The sequence below is a fragment of the Erpetoichthys calabaricus genome, chromosome 2 (genome assembly GCF_900747795.2).
Source record: "Erpetoichthys calabaricus chromosome 2, fErpCal1.3, whole genome shotgun sequence".
NCBI lineage: Eukaryota > Metazoa > Chordata > Cladistia > Polypteriformes > Polypteridae > Erpetoichthys > Erpetoichthys calabaricus.
In genome coordinates, this window is record NC_041395.2 from 95,790,452 (window position 1) to 95,809,989 (window position 19,538).

The following is a 19,538-nucleotide window of genomic DNA, read 5'->3' on the forward strand; positions in this document are numbered from 1 at the left end:
AATAACCTAATGCTCTTAATTTAGATTTCTCCACAAGTTTTCACTTGACAAAAAGTCAGAAATCTGCCAATAATTGTAACATTAATGAAACTAAATGATTTGAACTTTAAAAGGGTACAGGGGCGCATTTCTCAAAAATACTGCAATACTAAGAACATTGTAACCAAACAATGTATTAATGAAAGTATATCAAAAAAAAAAAAAAAACATCAAATGCTTGAATGTTTCTCTATTGTAACCAAACTAGCGCAATAAATCTCTCATAAGCTACATGCTCTCCAACCCACTCTTTAATCGCTAAGTGCTTCTTAAACTGGCTAACTCTCACATCAACCACAAAAACAGACAGTGCTAGCCAGATGGAGCACATTAAATTCATATCATGAATCATCAATTCTCTGAAATTTGGAATACTACTTTATACTGGACTACAGGATACATACTGTATCATTTTCATAATGAAATGCAGTAATGCATTTGTATGATTATAGAGGTAAATTGCAAAGTTAGTTTAAATAATTTTTGACTGTTAGATATATCTATGTTTTTAAAAAATTTTGAAGAGTCTGTATTCTAAGGGTGCAATATAGAAAACATTTTTTTGAAAGTAATACTAGCTGCAGTTGGTTATGTAGGGGGAAAAAAAGAAAAGGACAAGAATTGAGGGTTGGTACATGTGGGAAGAAATAATATATCTGTGGTAAAGAAAAATGAATCAGAAGAACTGAATTTGTGTCTCCGACCACCAGAAAGAAGCCAGCCTTTAAATCACTGGGTTGTAGCTCATACTCATTTATACTGTATTCCGAGACTCTTGGGGCCTGCTTACACATACCATAAATGTTCTCAGGTTTAAATGTACAGGTGACCTTTTATGGGTGTTGTGGCAAGGTAGCCTGGGAGTACAAATGTTGATGAGTTTGGTGGTGGATAGCTACTGAGTGATAGCCTATTTGTTCTTACACGTTTATTCCTGTAACTAACCTACATACAGCAGCTTCAGCACATCAAACCTGCAACACAGTCGAATATACTGTGGGTAAAGGGATAAATGTTTCTCTGTTATCTTCATAAGGCATCAGATTTTGACCTCAGCAGTGCCTCACTATAAATGTTTGTGTTTGCAATACTGCAGTATATTTTGAGTATACTCCTGCATAATGAAGAAAGAGTGATTGGGGTTGTAACTGTGATTGGGGTTGTAACTGTCAAAAGTTTTGAGTTTAGAGCAGGAAGTACAAGTCAGGCTAGTCAGGTCATCATCACTACTATTCTCATAGTTACTTCCTTGTTCATCAGTGTGCACGTCATCAAGCTTGAGAAATTCCATAACCATTTGAGAAATAAATACAGTGTGCAGTCTGAAGGAATGTGGCACATAATGAAATAACACAATGATTTATTATACACACACACATACATTACATTATATAAACATATACATACACACACACACACACACACACACACACCATACATATTATATATTCACAAATTGCCTCCATGCTGACCAGTTAGTGTTCAAATGAGTGAAACAGAGCAAAGTTAGGCTGTGATATGCTGGCAGTTCTTGAATTTGCCATCTCATCTCACTGTTGGAAAGGCTACCACTTCCCTTAGTAAACAATAACACTCTGTTGTTCAAAAAAAGGAACAAACTAACAAAATATGTACATTTTTTTAACCACATATGGTCATCATTTCTGTTCCCGTTCATCTGACTGTGTGCCCATTTATATGCTTCTTCTTATTTTGATATTTAAAATTTTGTGTCATGTTTTTACTTCATATTAATTTTCACAACAAAGGACCAAAAAACATCACCATATAATGAAAGCATTTTAAAATGTATGTTTTTAATGGGCAACTTTAGGGTCAGAGTAAAAGGAGTATTACTTTATACTTACTAAAATCAAATAAGAGGGTTTTTGGGGAAATGGATGACAAATAGCTTGTATATTATGTAGGAAGTCTGTCCGAAAAGAAACCAAACTTCATATTCCAAAAAAAAAAAAAAAAAAAAAAAAAAAAAAAAAAAAACATTTATGCTTACACCTTTATTATACTTTTCTCCTTCAAATAATTCTCCTATAATTATACATCATTCTCAACAGTTTTTCATCTCTGAAATGCATCCTGGAACTTGTTTTGTGGAATGTCACATAGGTCCCATGTGAAAATTTTATGTTGTTTCAGGGTGGATTTCAACTTTCATCGGCATTTGAATAATCTAACAACCACTGACTAATTGTAACATGGTTCACTTTTTCCTCACCTGTCAAGAGATATGGCACAAATTTTGCAGCAACATGATGCATCAGCAGTTTTTCAGTCAAAACTGTTTGACACAAACTTTTACTACTTCACGGACAGTTAGGCAATGATTTTCACAAATCAAAACACGCACTTTCCCAATGTGTTCATCGTCCAGTTTTAGGATCATCTGGCCAATTTGAAACGTCAGTACCACACATAACATTGTGTGTGGCTTAAACAAAAGTTTATTTCTTTTATAGTCCAAAAAAAGGAATGTCCCAATGGGTTTTAACAGGCCCCGTTTCTGAATCCCTAAGAAGACAAGAAAAATCTCCCCCACCATCCAGAAAAAAAAAAAGAGAAGAAAATCTTGGGAAAGGCAAATTTAGAGAGAGAGAGAGAGAGAGAGAGAGAGAGAGAGACCCTTCCAGGTAGGTTGACGATGAAATGGCTGTCAGAGAAACAGAACAGAAATAATCCTATTCACAGCGCAAAAATGGCAAATCTATCATTGCCGCCACAGAAATACAACACAATAGTACAAACTACTTTGTTCTTGCACAGCATTCCTCACCAAGAGTGGGTGCAGAGTGTCGCAACAACACTCAAGGCAAATGCAGGAATAGATTATACCACTCACTAAATATAGAACTATCATAAATTAGGATATAGGTTTGTTCAAATACAAATCAAAAACAAAGTTGAAACGAATTAGCAAAACGAATAAACAACAATACTTGTCCATCATCTAACTGTAGAACAACTGTAAGAATGTTGAAAAAGAGTCAAACAAGGCAGACACAGTCAGAGTCCTGGAGACTTTGGCCAACTAGCCACCTCCCCCTACTGGCCAGTCTGCAGCCAAGTTAGTCCTGGACTGGCCAGTCTGAAGAAAGGACAATTCTACCTGATCATTGCAGTGCACCTTTATCTGAGATCACTTTTCCATGGTAGGGAAACAACTTGGCAGTAAAGCATCTAGTGCCACACAAGGTTACAAAGCAGAGAAACAATAATTCTCTCCATAAGCTTGCTGCAACATGTGAAAAGTCTGGGTAAAAATTTGCCAATTTCACGCAGAATTTCATGGAAACACCTTGCTCTTCAAGATCTTTCATATTTCAACTTGCAAAAAAATTGCAATAGACACAAGAGACAAGTTCTCTCTAATGCATATACTCGATGACTGAATGACATGGTGTAATTGAACAAGTGGGGATTTTAAAGGTCAAATCAGGTCACTGCTATCACAGGTCACCACTATCATAAGTCGGCTGTGTTGACTTGATGGCATCCTACTTAAGAAGTTAGCTTTTTTTTTTTATTTGGACAAACCTCATGTGTGTATATTAAAGTTGCTTGTTATTACTAAGATTCATCATTGTTGAGAAAAGCAAGTTGAAATTATTCTTTTCACAATGAAGGTATATATTAACTTGCCACAGGAAATTGTGTTCTAAAGTAAAGAGTTTTTGATAAATTCAAAAATGTACTGTATATCACTTGTTCTTGCAGCGTAAAAAGGGATCTATGCGGTAACCGTCCAAATGTGAAAAGGAAACCCTTAAAACTTCCACCAAATCTGTTCACTAAAAACAGAACTAAGAACTCTGCCAGCATGTCTATGTCGATAAAACACAGGAAGCTCTGCAGTCTACTTGTGATGTTACACTGTAGGAAGATAAGTAAATAAATATAGGTAAACAACATTCAATCTGGCTTTTATATAAGTAACATATATAGTGGAATCTGTAATTTCCCCCATAGGATTATATGTAAATACAGTTAATCCGTTCCAGACCGTACAAGCTGTATGAAAATATATATAAGCTCGCTCGCGCTCTCTTTCTCTCTCGCTCACTCTCACACTCTCTCTCTCTCGCTCTAATCCAATTTCTTTTCCTTTGATTACAGTCCTGGATAAAAGTGCACTCGTTTTGTTATACCTGAACCTTTTGTGAAAGTGTTTATTTCATATTTGGACTTCAGTTTTCGCACATTATTATACACATCACATCAGCATTTTGCCAATTATTAGTAGAACATGAAAAAGGTTTCTTTTTTAGTTAGTGTTCAACCTTTCTTTTGTACTCGCATTTCCTGTCATTCTACATTTACCCAGATTGTTTTAGACACGGAACACACATGAAATGCACATATTCCAAATAACGATATATTATTTACCCTATACAATTCAAGGAACCTCACACCCAGATAAAAACTTCAGCAGGGAATGGGATAGCAGGCTGCTTGCTGTTTGTGCTTATTGACACATTTGTAAAACAAAGACGCTAATGGAGAGGTGCAAAAGAATTTAAGGTGGCCTGGGATTACGACTTTTTTCATAGGCTTCATGGATTCTAGCGTTAAAATGCAGATTAAAGCTAGACAACATCCTTGGTGTGAAAACCAGCATATTTTCATAAGTTTTAAGGCTTTTGTTTTCATGTTTAGATGGGTGCCCTGTAGACATTTTAAAGTGCAAGAACAGGCGCAGCACAACTTATAATAGGCTAGCAATCAAACTACAGCAGACAAATTCAGGGCACAGTAAGCTGAATGCAGATATAACAATGCATTTCAGTAAATAAATATGACTTCAACGTTTAAAGAAAAAATTCATTCAAATAAAAAAAGACAATTGTCTGCTTTACCTTGCATTAATTTCAGCATTGAGTTACTCTTGACATGCAATACAATCTTAGTATCAGCAAAAACAATTTAAACTATCCATAAAATTGTGCAACTCCAACAGAGATGTCTTTTGAGACAGCACCGCCCAAGAAGCTGGTTTAAATGTTATTTTGTAGACGGACATGAACCCCTCGAAATTTCTAAATAATCTACAAAGGTCGTTCAAAAAGATTCTGCACTTTTATATTTTTGTTGGAAATGGTGAAGGAGGGAGGAGTAGTAATTGGTCGTGTCTGAGAGTGTCATGTGACTAGTTATGTCTAGTAAGCCGGCTGCCCTTGCAGTTTAGTATAAGAGTTGTCACCTTGTGGTGACGATGGCTGCAAAACTGATAAATTGCACGAAATAGAAGAGTTCTGTCATATGCTTTTTGTGGGCACAAATTCATCACCACATATGTGCTCAGTATGGGGATAAAGTTCTCTCTTTTAGAGTCATCTATGATTGGATTGAAATGTTCAAAAATGGCCATAACAGTGTGATGGATGCAGAGTGCTCTGGACGTTCAGCTACAGCCATGACCACACGGAATGAAGAAAGAACCCTGATGTGAAAGCAACTGTGCATCAGTGGCAACATAATTTGCTGATGTCATTAAAATGTTGATACGACACAGGGAAAATTGCATCGCAAAAAAGGTGACTATGTAGAATAGTGATGTGATTTGTTTTTGAAATTCTTAATAAAATAGAGTTACAAAAAAAAAAGTGTGGAAAGTTTTTGAACGTTCCTCGTACAATCAATAGAGAAATATTGCCAGAATTTTGCCCTCAGTCCCACTATACAGCTTCCAATGGCTCTTCCTTTATGTGCCACACGTGGATTTCTGTAGACCACTGGTGATGCGCACAACCTCATCAAGGTTGCTGTGCCCAAATCTGTACATGCAGTGACCAGATTACCACTGTGCCATGCATGCAACTACATACAACTTTCAACAGGAGGCAATGCCTTACATGATATTAAAATTGGCATTGGTTTTCATGCCATTGCAGGCACAGCTGGCAGTATAGGTACAATGGATGGAATGCTCATTCCTATCCTTCTAACAGCCTCCTGAATCCCAGCTACACCTGTCACAATAGGTGATCAAAACAAGTCATATACCACCATCAGGGACTTTTTACAAACATTGTGGTCAAGTAGACACATGATGCTTATGTCTGAATCAGATAACAAGGCATGGTGCAGTTGTTGGTTACTGGGAGACAGTCGGTATCCTCTTACCTGCCAGCTCCAGTTTTGAATCCCTCAACTGTGAAGAAATGTATAACATGCAACACTAACTGTTGTAGAGCATGTTCTGGGCACAAAGAAGATGTGATACTGGCGCCTGCAGATGTCTTCAGAGGCTTCCAGGAGCCTTGAAAAACACTTCTTTATTTTTTGTCACCTCCTCCATAAGTTGTTTTATCTCCTCTTTTGTGAAGTGTTGCTTCCTTTTTCTTATCACTGCTTGCCAATGCTCCCTTTTGCAAAGAATTCTCATCACATTTTGAACCGATTTATAGATTTTCAATCAATAGGTTAAATTTATTTTGCCTTTATTTTGGATGCTCTTGCGTGTTTTGTTATATCACGGTTGACCCCAAGTTAGACTCAGGGAGACGTTTAATGATCCACTTCAAAGTGTAAAGCCCGAGTAACTGTTGGGACAGTAGTATGCTGCCATCTAGTGGATGAAAAAACATTATGCTGCTAAAAACCATTAATAGAATGGCAAAATGCATAGATATAAGGTAACTCATTCATATTTATGAGTGGGGAGGAGCCTTCAACCAAAACACTTTTGAGGTTGTAAATGAGAAGCTGTAAAGCCAGTTTTAGAAAAAACAAACTGAAGAATTAGCTGAATCAAACAACAGTGATGACAATATAAAATGAACATCATACGGCCCAGGTTATGAAACTGATGCATATGGCACCATTCGACTGAACTGCTGGGGAATGCATGGAGAATTCGATCTCGTGAATCTTCATCATGGTGCGTGTGGCAAAAAAGACAAAATGATTCCAATCATGTAGAAGGGCGAGAAGACGTTAGCTCCCCAAGCACTGTTCATAATGTAGCAAATGTCAGTTAATTTTTGGGGAAATGCAGAAGTCACTAAGCATTAAGTGTTGCGGTATCCTACAATCACACAGCGGGTATATCGATCGTGCGGTTCAGGCACTGGCATTTTAACCTCTAATGCGCAATAAACAGACACAATATTATAAGAAATACACTTCTACTATCCTGATTGCAACGTTGGGCTGTTCGTTGATGTCCGTTTCTAAATATTTCACACGAAGGACATGTACTGAATCTGCATCTGTACAGCAGTAGACACTAAACATTCCTTCCCTACTGTATTTATGTTGATATTTTAGTATTTACACATTACAACATTTTTTTCTTGCTAAAAAAATCCTTAAGATTTTTGGCTTGTTTTCCAGGGGGTAAACATAACAATTAGGAGGTTAATTGATTTTTATTTTTTATTACTTTTTCTTATTTTTTTTTTTTTTAACATATCTGGCGTGACAATATAAAATATATTCAAATGATATGCATGGGATCAATGCTTCTATTATCAACAGCCTATGCTTTAGTGATGTGGACGCTGGGGAGGAGTCAACAAAGAAGTACTTTAAATTTGTTCATTAAATGTTGGATAATGATGTGCTTTGGGAAATTCTTGCAAAACTCCTTTGTTCTTTACCAACATCATTCATTATCTTGTTCGTGATTCACTAAAAATCAATTGTTTTCAGGAAATGCACCCCAATTGGGCAGAGTGGTGGCTCTGAGGCTAAGGATCTGCGCTGGTATCCCGAAGGTTGCCGGTTTGAATCCCCGTCACTGCCAAAAGGCCACTGCTCTGCTGGGCCCTTGAGCAAGACCCTTAACCTGTAATTGCTCCAGGGGCGCTGTACAATGGCTGATCCTGCGCTCTGACCCCAAGGGGTATGCGAAAACTAACAAATTCCTAATACAAGAAATTGTATAAGGTGAAATAAAGAAGAACAAATATATATGTGACAAGACCCTTCATCAGAGTTTGCACCAGGCAATGCCAAAGAGGTGAAACTAAAAATAATGATGCAGGTCATCTCCTTTACATTTATGCCAAACCTGAAATGTAAAGAATAAAATATTTTCAAAGACTCAAGTTAGTTTAGTCCTATGTGTTTTTCCTTTTCTGCCACTTCTACCCACAAAAATAATTTGGCATCCCACAGAGGAAAACATTAAGTCAGAGTTAATGCACAAAATCATGCACTTTTAATTTTTGTTTTTCATTTTTTGTGAACTGAATTTCAATCAATTTGAAAAAGATGACTGTAAAACAAAACTACACTGTCACACGAATTTGGGCTTCAGAAGCTTCATGCTTGGGTCTCTTGTACGATGTGCGATTTTCAAAAGGAAATAACTGGAGAGTGGGCCAAAAACACTTACTTCATTATTGTCAACAATTTAACTTTACACAATGCATCTAGTTCTTCTTGTAGCCTCCAGCTACAAGAAGCCATGCAAATTTATTCTGCATAAACTGAGCATTGTTTGTGGAGGAGTATGATTGAATGCCCTAAATTGTTAAACTGTAATGATTTATAATCCGTGTATAAGACAACTGCTACATGTGATGCCCCAACATTCACATACTGACTGCCACCTTACAGCACATGACCTGTGAACACTTCTTGCAGAGTCACCATGTGAAGTCTGAATGTACTGTAGCTATCTAACATCAGCTGGAGGAACACGATGAGCCCAAGTCACACAGTAGTATCTGAAGTAGCACAAAAATAAATGAACAGATTTTAAACTCTCAATTCAAACTTCAAGATTTAAACTGTAAAATACTCAAAATACATTCTAAATTCAGATCTACATGTATGAACCCTAGTCGAAGTGCCATATATGCATAATAAATTGTTTTCCACAAATGGTGCAGTTAATAAACACAGAAACAAAGTCCACTATACAGCGCTCTTCTTTTCTTTTGTAATTAAGTTTTTTTACACAATGATTTGCTGACAAGCTGCATATTTTGTGGGCTATTCCCAGGCTCCACTTTTGAACTTGTGCCCCTTGTACTCCTGGGCAACAGTAATCATCTCATACTCAAGGAGGTGGATAAAAGATATTAGTACTTGTGTGTGTGTGTGTGTGGGGGGGGGGGTGTGTGTGTGTGTGTGTGTGTGTACTATCAGTGAATCTCTACTCACAATCTGCACACTTGATAATGGTACAACAATTGTTCTGTGTCAGGTCACCAAGTACACAGGGTAAATAGAGATAAAACATAACATTAAGATCCATTGTTTTCGATTAAATGCCACTTGAAAAAATGTTTTGTACTCTATGTGTATACAATGAAAAAAACGATCCTGAATTCATGTAAAACATATATAGATTAACAATCAGTTTGTTCTATTTATCATTTATGACACTAAAGTTACCTTGCAAAAAGCAAAATCCTAACAGGTGGACCTGAACAGATTTTCAACCTTGCAAAGATAAGTGCAGATAAAGATAGCCTTTATTTGCTTTACTACAAAGGAAAGGTAAATGTCATTGTGAAACAGTACTTGACATATCTGAAATTTAAGAGTACCCCTTATGACAATGAGAGTGACGCAAGAGTCCTCCAACCAGAGGGAACTCAGGATTTATTGAGTCAGTTAACAGAATGTTGAGCCACACAGCCTTCTATGGGGAAAACACTGCCAAGGATGGTGCAAAGGAGTGCATCACCCAATCAAGAATACTGCAAGCAGTTTTGATATCCCTTTTACCAAAATAATATAAACATTTAACAAAAACTTCAGGAGACAATCGTGACTACAGGATTAAAGGGAAATAACCTTGAAAAAAAAAAAAAAAAAACTGAAAGAATGGAATCTTCCATTTCAAGGTAATGAAGACTGACCAATGATAAAACAAAAATGCTTACAATTATAAAATGAGCAAGTAAGGTATATGGTAATAGTCTTTTTAAAATGAACACTTCAACATTTTGAAAGCACAGAAGGAAGCCAGTAACTATTAAATTTTACATGCATCTCAGAGTATTTTTTCATACTGTGAACTGTAGCAACATGGAATATGTTATGAAAAAAAGAACCGTTGTCCTGTGGTGGATTGGCACCCTGCCCGGGATTGGTTCCTGCCTTGTGCCCTGTGTTGGCTGGGATTGGCTCCAGCAGACCCCCCGTGACCCTGTGTTCGGATTCAGCGGGTTGGAAAATGGATGGATGGAAAAAGAACCGTTCATGGTAATACTTGGGCAAACTTGAAGTTTTGAATAGATTAGGTGTTACAAAACTAAGGCAGAAAAATATCAACTTTGTTTGCTTGCCATGTGGAATTTGTTCATTCTCCCCATGTCTGCATAGATTTTCCTTCCGCATCTCAAAGACAAATAAGTTAGGTTAACTGGCGACTGTAATGTTGCCTCAGTGTAGGTGTAATTATGATTTAGTCTTGTCATAGACTGGTGCCATGTTCAGGGTTGCCTTGCGCTAAAATATGCCAACATAACCTCCAACCACCAATGAGCCTGGATTAAGCAGGTTTGAGAAAAGAATGAAAGAATGATTGAATTTTTTAAATTGTAATCTCCAGCATGGCTAACAATAATTGTGTAAGCCTAAGATACGCCATGAGGTACACCTTTATTAAGAAATGAGTGGGCTAAGATCAGTTAAAAAGTCTACTGGCTACTAGGAAAGGACAAAAGAAAAGTGCAGTATAAATACTGATAAATCAATCCTTAACCATGCATTTTATTAAAAGAGTACATTGCTACCAAGAAAGAAAGAAAAAGAAAGTTACATACACTGATAGCTCAGTCCTTAACTGAGTACTTTAGCATATAACTTGTATGTATTTTTTTAAACATTAACTATCTCTGTAAAAGAGCTTGCAGAAAGAAAAATAACAAAAAAAAGAAACATTACTATCTCTGTAAAGCAGCTTGCAGAAAGAAAAATAACAAAAAAAGATACTGCTCTAACCTACGCAGAGGTTATCAGGATGTGCCCAACATTTCACAGAACCCTTTACCACAGACATTCATTAACAGATTTCATGTTATAAATATGCGTCTTTTGCTTTTACGAAATAAACAGACATCCTACAACTACAGTATGCATCAGCTGCATGGCGCAAAGTCTTTTTCAAGCTACTCCCTCACTCAGAAAACAAAAGTAAATTTTCACACATAAACATCAATGCTTTTAATCCTCAAATATTTACATGACATACAGAGAGGGCAACTTAGGTTTAACAAATAACAGTTTAGAGCTGGAGAATGTGGGCAGAGTTACCCCTAACTAAGAAAGCCAGCAGGGGAAAAAAAAAGTGAAATGATATAAGAACTACAGACACACAGTCATGTGTAGCTCACATTGTTTAACGAAGGTATAAATATGGAGAAAACCACAGTAACTGCTAAGGATTTAACTAGCCTCGCCTTACTTTACCAGTAATCCGAGTAAAACCAAACTCTTTTCTTGCACTCCTGCCATTTTGGGCATTCTCAGGGGTAAATACATCATGCCTGCTACACTGCCTTTGGCCTTAAACACTCCATCTCTGACAGTTAGCTTCCTCTGCCAGTCACTCTCTACCTTTTGCTCAACATGCCCTAACTATGTCAGTCTGTTTGCTCCAATTCCTTTACTCAACTCTTGATCTGCATATCCATCCGTTTTTATTACTGGCTTTCCTAATTTTGTTCTACCATTTTCTTCACAAATTAGAACCTCAATGACATAAAAATTATCACAAAGCTGAAACCTCATATTTTTTCCAATGCCAAAACAGCTGGTTGAGAATACCAAAGAATCAATATCTATTTGATATAGTGCCTTTGTATATTATTTTGAAATTAACACTGTAGTATAGTTGTTTATTTGTGTATTTCTTGTATACAGAACAGAGGCAGGATAAATCACACACTGAGCTGGAGATGAGGACTGAACCTCTAAACTTATGTTTTGAAGTCCAAAGCATGAAACACTTGACTGTACTGCCCTCTCTGACTGCGGACAGCACAAGAATGTTCTCCCACATGCATCTTATGGTGGGCACCCTTGTGGTGTTGGTACAAGCATTCAAACCCAATGCATACATATAAAGTATGTCCATGTGCAACATCCATCCTTCCCACACATATGCAACCAAGAAAGTTTCCACTTTGTAGAAATCAAGAAAAAATATTGTACTTTAGACTGTTGCCAAGCATGTTACCCACATGTAAGCATCTGTGTTTGTTTTAAAAGTGTTCTGCTTTTCAGGTTACATGAACAGACCTCGGAAATATGCACTGGGAAGTTTGGTACAGTGCAAAGAATGCAGAAATCACATTTTTATGTTATGTAGGTAAGACGGGAACAGACAGCTACTAAGTAAAAGATGTGAAGCTAAGAGCAAGCAAGTGGGGTGAACTCCAAAGAAGTCTGCTAATGGGAAAAATATGGAGCAGCCATCTGATCACTGCTGTATTACCCTTTCGTGTGGCCAGGCTGCTTCTGTACCACTTTATTTTATAGGGTCTGCATGTGCCTAAAAAGTGCTACCCACAAAATTCAGACTGGCAACATTACTGCAGAATAAAACACAGAAAAGAATTTGCTTCCCTTAATCATAAGTGTATTCTACATAGTGTAAGAAGAGACAGCGGCACTCTTGTTATTATTTTGTCAGACTACTAGTTATCATATCCTAAAGCTTCAGGTTGTTTGTATTGCGTAATGGCCACTACTGTTTGCACAAAATCCCATCCAGGAGTTGCAGATATGCTGATTTGAGAATCTGACGATCAGTTCCTAACATACATCTGACAAGTAATCTTACCTTGCATTTCAGTTACTTTGTGAACTTGCTGTTGCGTTGGCTGGAGCCAACTGTGAAATGTCCTATATAACATGAAGCATGGCTGAGGTTCAATACGAGAAAAATCAGGCACCTAGTTCATACCACCTTTTTCTAGCATGCAATAGGCAGTCTCCTCCATCATAACAGTTTATGCACTTCAATATTTTCCGTTACAATCTGGAGAGCGCTGATTTTCAACCGCGAACTGATCCGCGCACTTCTTAACTAAACGCCACGCCACGTCACGTCACGTCACGTCTAAAGTTAAGGTAAGCGTGATCCGGGCTGCATCAGCTACTGCTCTACCCCCGTTTGGATGCGGCACAGCCCTTGAGGTGTGAGCTGAGGAAGCAAACCACCGCTGAAAGCAAGCAAGCGAGTGCAATTTTTCAAACCGGTCTCACTCGCTCTGTCACACTCTCACTCCGATGTCTAATGTGTCGCTCTCCTCTTTTTTATGTACGAGACACCCCTACCCCCTCTTTTTTTCGCAGATCTCTTTTGAGCTGGCGAACCGCTGAATTGCGTTTGATCTGTGCGGACGCCAGTGAAGCGCCGCGTCCTTAAACTCACCAGGGAGCACAACCCACCTTAGGCGGCCTCCTGGAGCCAAGACAGTGCTGACATGCCGCGGCTGAGCGCCGAAACTCAATTCCATCGATGAGCGGCTGGCGAGGAGCGTTCGTATGTGGGGAGAATGAATGCGACTTCCGGTCGATCTGTGGAAATGAGTCACTCCTCTCGCGGCTCCGCTCTTAAAGCAACAGCGTCTCCTGAAAAGGCCGATGCTTTACTATCTTAGAACAACCCGTGGATGTTTCTTTAGAACGTGGTCCACGGGAAGCAGCACCTTGACCTAGCAGCGTGCAACCTTGAACTAAACGCGAGACTATCGTATCACACAGTAAGTCATCCACTTGTCCATTTGGGAACCTACTTGTCATTTTTAAGTCTGAGGTGGCCGAGGCGCTTGTAAAGGCTCCAGTGGGGCAGTGTGGTGGTACCCAATCAAAATCACACTACCAATTGTATATGTAATGTTACACCTTACATTTTTAATGGTTTTACTATTGTGCCCATTGTTCCTGTAGGTGTAAAAGTCGAACAGAAAGCATCCATTTATCCATCTTCCACACATTTAGCCAGTGCAGGAACACAGTGCAGTTGGAGCTCATGCCAGGAAGCATTTGTTCCTTGCCAGTCTATTGCAAGATGAACACACACACTCACTAGGACCAGTTTGGCATTGCCAATCCACCCAACTTGAATGTCTTTGGACTGAGTAAGGAAACCAGAGCACATTTAATATAATAAACACGAATGCCCTCAGTCGAGACTCTGTCGCTTCATCAGCCTCCAGGGGGGTACCCTTCTCTTGGTCATTTTGGCACACAATACTCGATTGTTTCATTGAGTGGGGTCATTCCCCTTGTCTGCGTGTACTCCAGCATTTCATTGAGTGAGGGAAACATCTTAGTAATTTTGACTCACAGATACTCAACTGTTTATCAAGATGGGTGAACACCCAGAATGCCCTGATGGTAGATCTACCCCTGTTGATACATGAATACATGACAACAAGAGGGAACAAAGGAGAACAAAATAGGCCAAATAGGCCTTGGTCACAAAAATTTAAAAATGATTACATGTGCCAAGGGGAATAATCCACAGCATATGCCAAACACAGACAAACTGCAACTCCAAAAAGAAAGAGTGGGTGCAAGTCAAAGCTCACCAACAAGGGTAGACACACACTTCACAGGATAATTACCTTGGTGTTAAAAGTCCAAATCTTATAAGACAAGTTGAAATGAAGCCTGCAGCCACTGCCACCTGCAGAACTGAGCTGGCTCAATTACTGCACTAAATCAGTGAGGGGTGAAATTGTAAAAAGTTAACAAGAGGTTTTATGAAAACTGATTATATTTTCCTCACACTTATTACAGACGTGTAGACTGCATTAAGTGGTGACCCTAAACTGGCTAACAGTGATGGACTGCAACCTTGTTTTACGTCCATTGCTGCTTGCAGCACTGGTTCCCCAGGTCTCTGAACTGGCTAGAATGCTTAGGAACTGTATGAGGAAAATAACAATGGGTGGTTGAGCTTTTAATTACAGGGCTCCAAGGTTGTGTAATGATATGAATGCTAATATAAGAGCTACTCCTTTAGTCTCAGCTTTTAAATCCAGGCTGAAGACTTACTGCAGAACTTTAGTCCAGCATTCCCTGCCTACAGCTGCTGATTAGCTGTGCATACTACATTTCCATTTATTAGTCATTTGTACAGAAATAGACATATCACGTTATTTTTAAACCATTACTAACCCTCCTCTATTCTGTTACTTTTCATGGTATCTGTATGTGGCACTTGGTGCCATGGCTCTACTGCCAGGCTACTTCCTGCATCTCATCTCAGATAAATGAGAGTTGGAATCATTGGATAGAAAGATTCTCCCATCAGACTGGGTGGCCAGCACAGATTCCACTATAGAAAACCCAGGAGGGGGTAGGTGGCCAGTTGGCTGATGTCTATAGGTTTGTGACTTTATTTTTGACTTTTTCTTCTACAGTTTTAATCGCCCACATTGTCAACTGGCCATCGTTCATCATTTAATTAATGAGCAGATATTGTTGGTTTCTGTTTATGTTTAATCAGTTTCTACCTTGTTCTTTGTGTGTTTTAACAAATCTGCATCTTTATGCGTACCAGTTCTGTATTTAGTAATTAGTACAATCTATATTTGCATTTTAACTGAAAATTGTTCACAGCACTCTGTGCTTGCACTCACTGAAGAGCACTATACTGTACATCCATCCATCCATCCATTTTCCAACCCGCTGAATCCGAACACAGGGTCACGGGGGTCTGCTGGAGCCAATCCCAGCCAACACAGGGCACAAGGCAGGAACCAATCCTGGGGAGGGTGCCAACCCACTGCAGAACACACACACAAACACACACTAGGGCCAATTTAGAATCGCCAGTCCACCTAACCTGCATGTCTTTGGACTGTGGGAGGAAACTGGAGCGCCCGGAGGAAACCCACGCAGACACGGGGAGAACATGCAAACTCCACGCAGGGAGGACCCGGGAAGCAAACCAAGTCCCCAGGTCTCCCAACTGCGAGGCAGCAGCGCTACCCACTGTGCCACCGTGCCGCCGGAGCACTATACAGTACAAGTGAAAAATAAGTTGTATATCTCTTTGATTGGCTATGCATACTTATACTGACCCATCCCTATTTGGAAATCCTAAAGTTAAGGGTTGATGTGTTGGAGGTACTGAGTCCCATTCCTGTTGCTGTGCTCATTCTGCCATTTTGTACTCTGATGCCACTTCACCAGTTACACTACATGGGGGTTTAATACACAGTCATTCCAAGTTTCTCTTATAACCCCAATTCCAAAGATTGTACAGTATGGAGCATGTTAATTAAAACAAAAAGGAGTAATTTGTAATTTGTTTCCCACTGTACTATATTGAAAACACTGAAACAGCACATTATTTGATATTTGTTAACTCATTCTTTTTTATAACTTCATTTAGGGGTTTGAGTCAAGTAGATCACAACATGAAGGCATCCAACAAAGTAGGCATCTCTTGTAAATTAATTGTTTTTTTTGAAACTATACACTGGTGTCAAATCTGTAACACACTTCAAAAAGTCTGTTATAGTTAAGTGTTTACAATTCTGTAACCTTTAATGATTTCTTTTAATAACACTTAATAAGTGTTTGGATACTGAAGACACATGTTGATTAAGTTTAGCTAATGTGCCACATATTCTCAATATGAGATCAGGCCAACTGAATACCCTCACTCTCTGTTTTTGCAGCCTTGCACTTGTAATTTGGGCCAAATAATAATAGTAATAATTCATTACTTTTATATAGCGCTTTTCAAAGTACTCAAAGCACTTTACACAGTGCGTGGAGAGCCACTTCAAGTGCCACTAATGTGCAGCAACCTCCTGAATGGCAGCCATTTTTGCACTAGTAGGCTTACCACACATTAGCTGTTAGGTGGGGTAGGGCTGAGAGATAGTTAGCCAATCAGAGGCAGAGGATGATTAGGGAGCCAGAATGACCAGGCCATGGTAGGCAAATTATCCAGGAGATTGGGATACACCCTCCTCTTTACGAAGGATGCTCAGGGATCTTTAATGACCACTGAGAGTCAGGACCTCGGTTTTACATCTCATCCAAAGGACGGCGCCATTTTTACAGTACGGTGTCTCTATCACTGCACTGGAACATTGGGATCCACATTCAGATCACGGGGTTGGCACCCCTGCTGGCATCACCAATACCTCTTCCAGCAGCAACCCAAGCTTTTTCCTGGTTGGTCTCCCATCCAATTACAGGCTGGGCCCGAACATGTTTAGCTTCAGGTCTATGACCTGTTCTGAAGTGCATGTGGTATGGCCACTGGCATAAATGTGGTGTGATTTTGTCTTGCTGGAAAATGTAGGGACACAGATGGTGTCTGGATGGCAGAATATGTTGCTCCAAAATTTGTACATATCTTTCTGCATTAATGGTGCCATCACAGATGTTCAAGTTACCCCTGCCACAGGCACTGACACACCCTAATACTATGACAGATACTGGCTTTGAAGCTGACACTGATAACAGTTTGGATGGTCTTTTTCCTCTCTGGCCTGGAGAACACAAAAACTGTTTTTTTCCAAAATCCATTTGAAATGTTAGACCATAAATAAGATTCCTCTGTACAACATTTCACATCAAATAAGACCTAGGCCAGAGTTGTCACCGGTGATTCTAGACAGTGTTGATGACTGCTTTGCACAGTAAAACCTTAACTTGCATCTGTGGATGCAGTGGCAAATGTTATTGAATGACAAAGGTTTACCAAAGTATTCCCATACCCATGTCATGATATCCATTACAGATGCATAAAGGTTCCATCCTTGCTCTTGAAGGACTAGATCTGTTTTGGAGAAACCTTATATACTAGAACTTTGTCCTGAAATGTCAGCTTCTAAAGCAAAACTGAAATGGCATTGCAGCATAATGCTAAATACTGTGTTTTTTTCAACTTTTACTAATTGTTATAAATTGGAAAAAAAATTGTTACTTTAAACTCCTAAACATCCATCCATCCATTATCCAACCCACTATATCCTAACTACAGGGTTACAGGGGTCTGCTGGAGCCAATCCCAGCCAACACAGGGCGCAAGGCAGGAAACAAACCCCGGGCAGGGCGCCAGCCCACCGCAGGGCACACACACACACCAAGCACACACTAGGGACAATTTAGAATTGCCAATCCACCTAAACTGCATGTCTTTGGACTGTGGGAGGAAACCGGAGCACCCGGAGGAAACCCATGTAGACATGGGGAGAGCATGCAAACTCCATGCAGGGAGGACCCAGGAAGCGAACCCGTGTCTCCTAACTATGAGGCAGCAGCGCTACCCACTGCGCCACCGTGCCGCCCTAACTACTAAACAAATTTATAAATTTTTAGCATTCATTCGGGGGGAATGTAGAAATAAATGAACAAAAACTGCCTGCTGATCATACCACACTTTTTTATAGTGATGGAGAAGGTCAAAGTACTTTCAAGAAAAAACTTGGAAGAAAAGTTTTCTTACTACCTGGGGAAAAGCCAAGCAAAATGACACCTTTTATTGGTTAACTAAAAAGATTAGGGTTAGGGTTAGGGTTAAAAATTACATCTTGCCTGAAGAAGGGGCCTAAGTTGCCTCGAAAGCTTGCATATTGTAATCTTTTTAGTTAGCCAATAAAAGGTGTCATTTTGCTTGGCTTTTCTCTACATTCATAATGGCTAACACAGTACAACACCCTAGTACTACTTACTACCTGGGACATTCTCAGCTTCTTTAACTGTCTTGGAGGAGCTTTTTTGACCATCATCGACGTGTTAACATTATATGTTGTAGCAGTACAGATGGTGATACCAAGAAACATGATGTTTTTTGCAGCGTCTACAACCCAGCCATCTTATATATAAATGTCTGCGCGTGGAAGTGTGTGTGTCTGTCTGCCCGGCCCAGAAGTGCAAGGCTGCAGCTTGAGCTAAAAGAGCCGGCAAGGCGGCCCCAAGTTAATGAGTCAGAAGAAGAAAGAAGTACGAGGCTACAGCATGAAGCTGAAAGAGAAAGTGACTCCCTCACCAAAGTGAAACTGCCAAGGAAAGACAAATGAGAGATAAACTCGCTTAGCCGCTGATAAGACAAGGGGGTCGACTCTGCATTTCAATTTTTTTTCTGATGATTTCAATAGTTTCTAGGAGCCCGGGCTTGTTACAGCACTGGCTTACACAGCTAGTTAATGTATAATGGTGGAAGTTTTATTCTGCAGTACTTTAAGTGCAGCACCAATTTCTAGTTTTATTGACATTTAATTTCGAGTTATTTCTGTAACACTATTTAACCAGTTCGGTTACCTAACTTCTTTATGCATTCTCATCAAACTTTTAGATGATTTTCACAAGGTGGGTGTCATCAGCAAACAGACCACAGTTCCAAAATCCAGTTTTTCATGCCCAACCTAAAAGGAGTGGTTATAAGACTCAGTCATGTGAGCGGCCGTACCTGGTGTGATGTGCTTAGAGATATTGTCTTTAGCTTCACTGCATGCTTCTTATTAGAAAGAAAATCAAATCAAGAACAGCACAAGGGCTAATTGATACTCATGTCACCAGCTGATCAAACTTTGTGAGGG

General features: G+C 39.2%; 1 protein-coding gene across 3 annotated transcripts in view; it reads right to left on the reverse strand.

The window, feature by feature from the left end:
- The window catches only part of csgalnact2 (chondroitin sulfate N-acetylgalactosaminyltransferase 2), a 54,075-nt gene extending 40,506 nt beyond the window's left edge, over positions 1-13,569 (reverse strand). For 2 of the 3 annotated variants that reach the window (XM_051922812.1, XM_028794173.2), the window contains exon 1: positions 13,414-13,569. The gene's annotated coding sequence lies outside the window, so the exon portion shown is untranslated. Of the gene's footprint in view, positions 1-13,396 lie in introns of all 3 variants that reach the window. The other variant, XM_028794174.2, reaches the window with a different exon arrangement.
- Between the last annotated feature and the right edge of the window lie 5,969 nt (positions 13,570-19,538).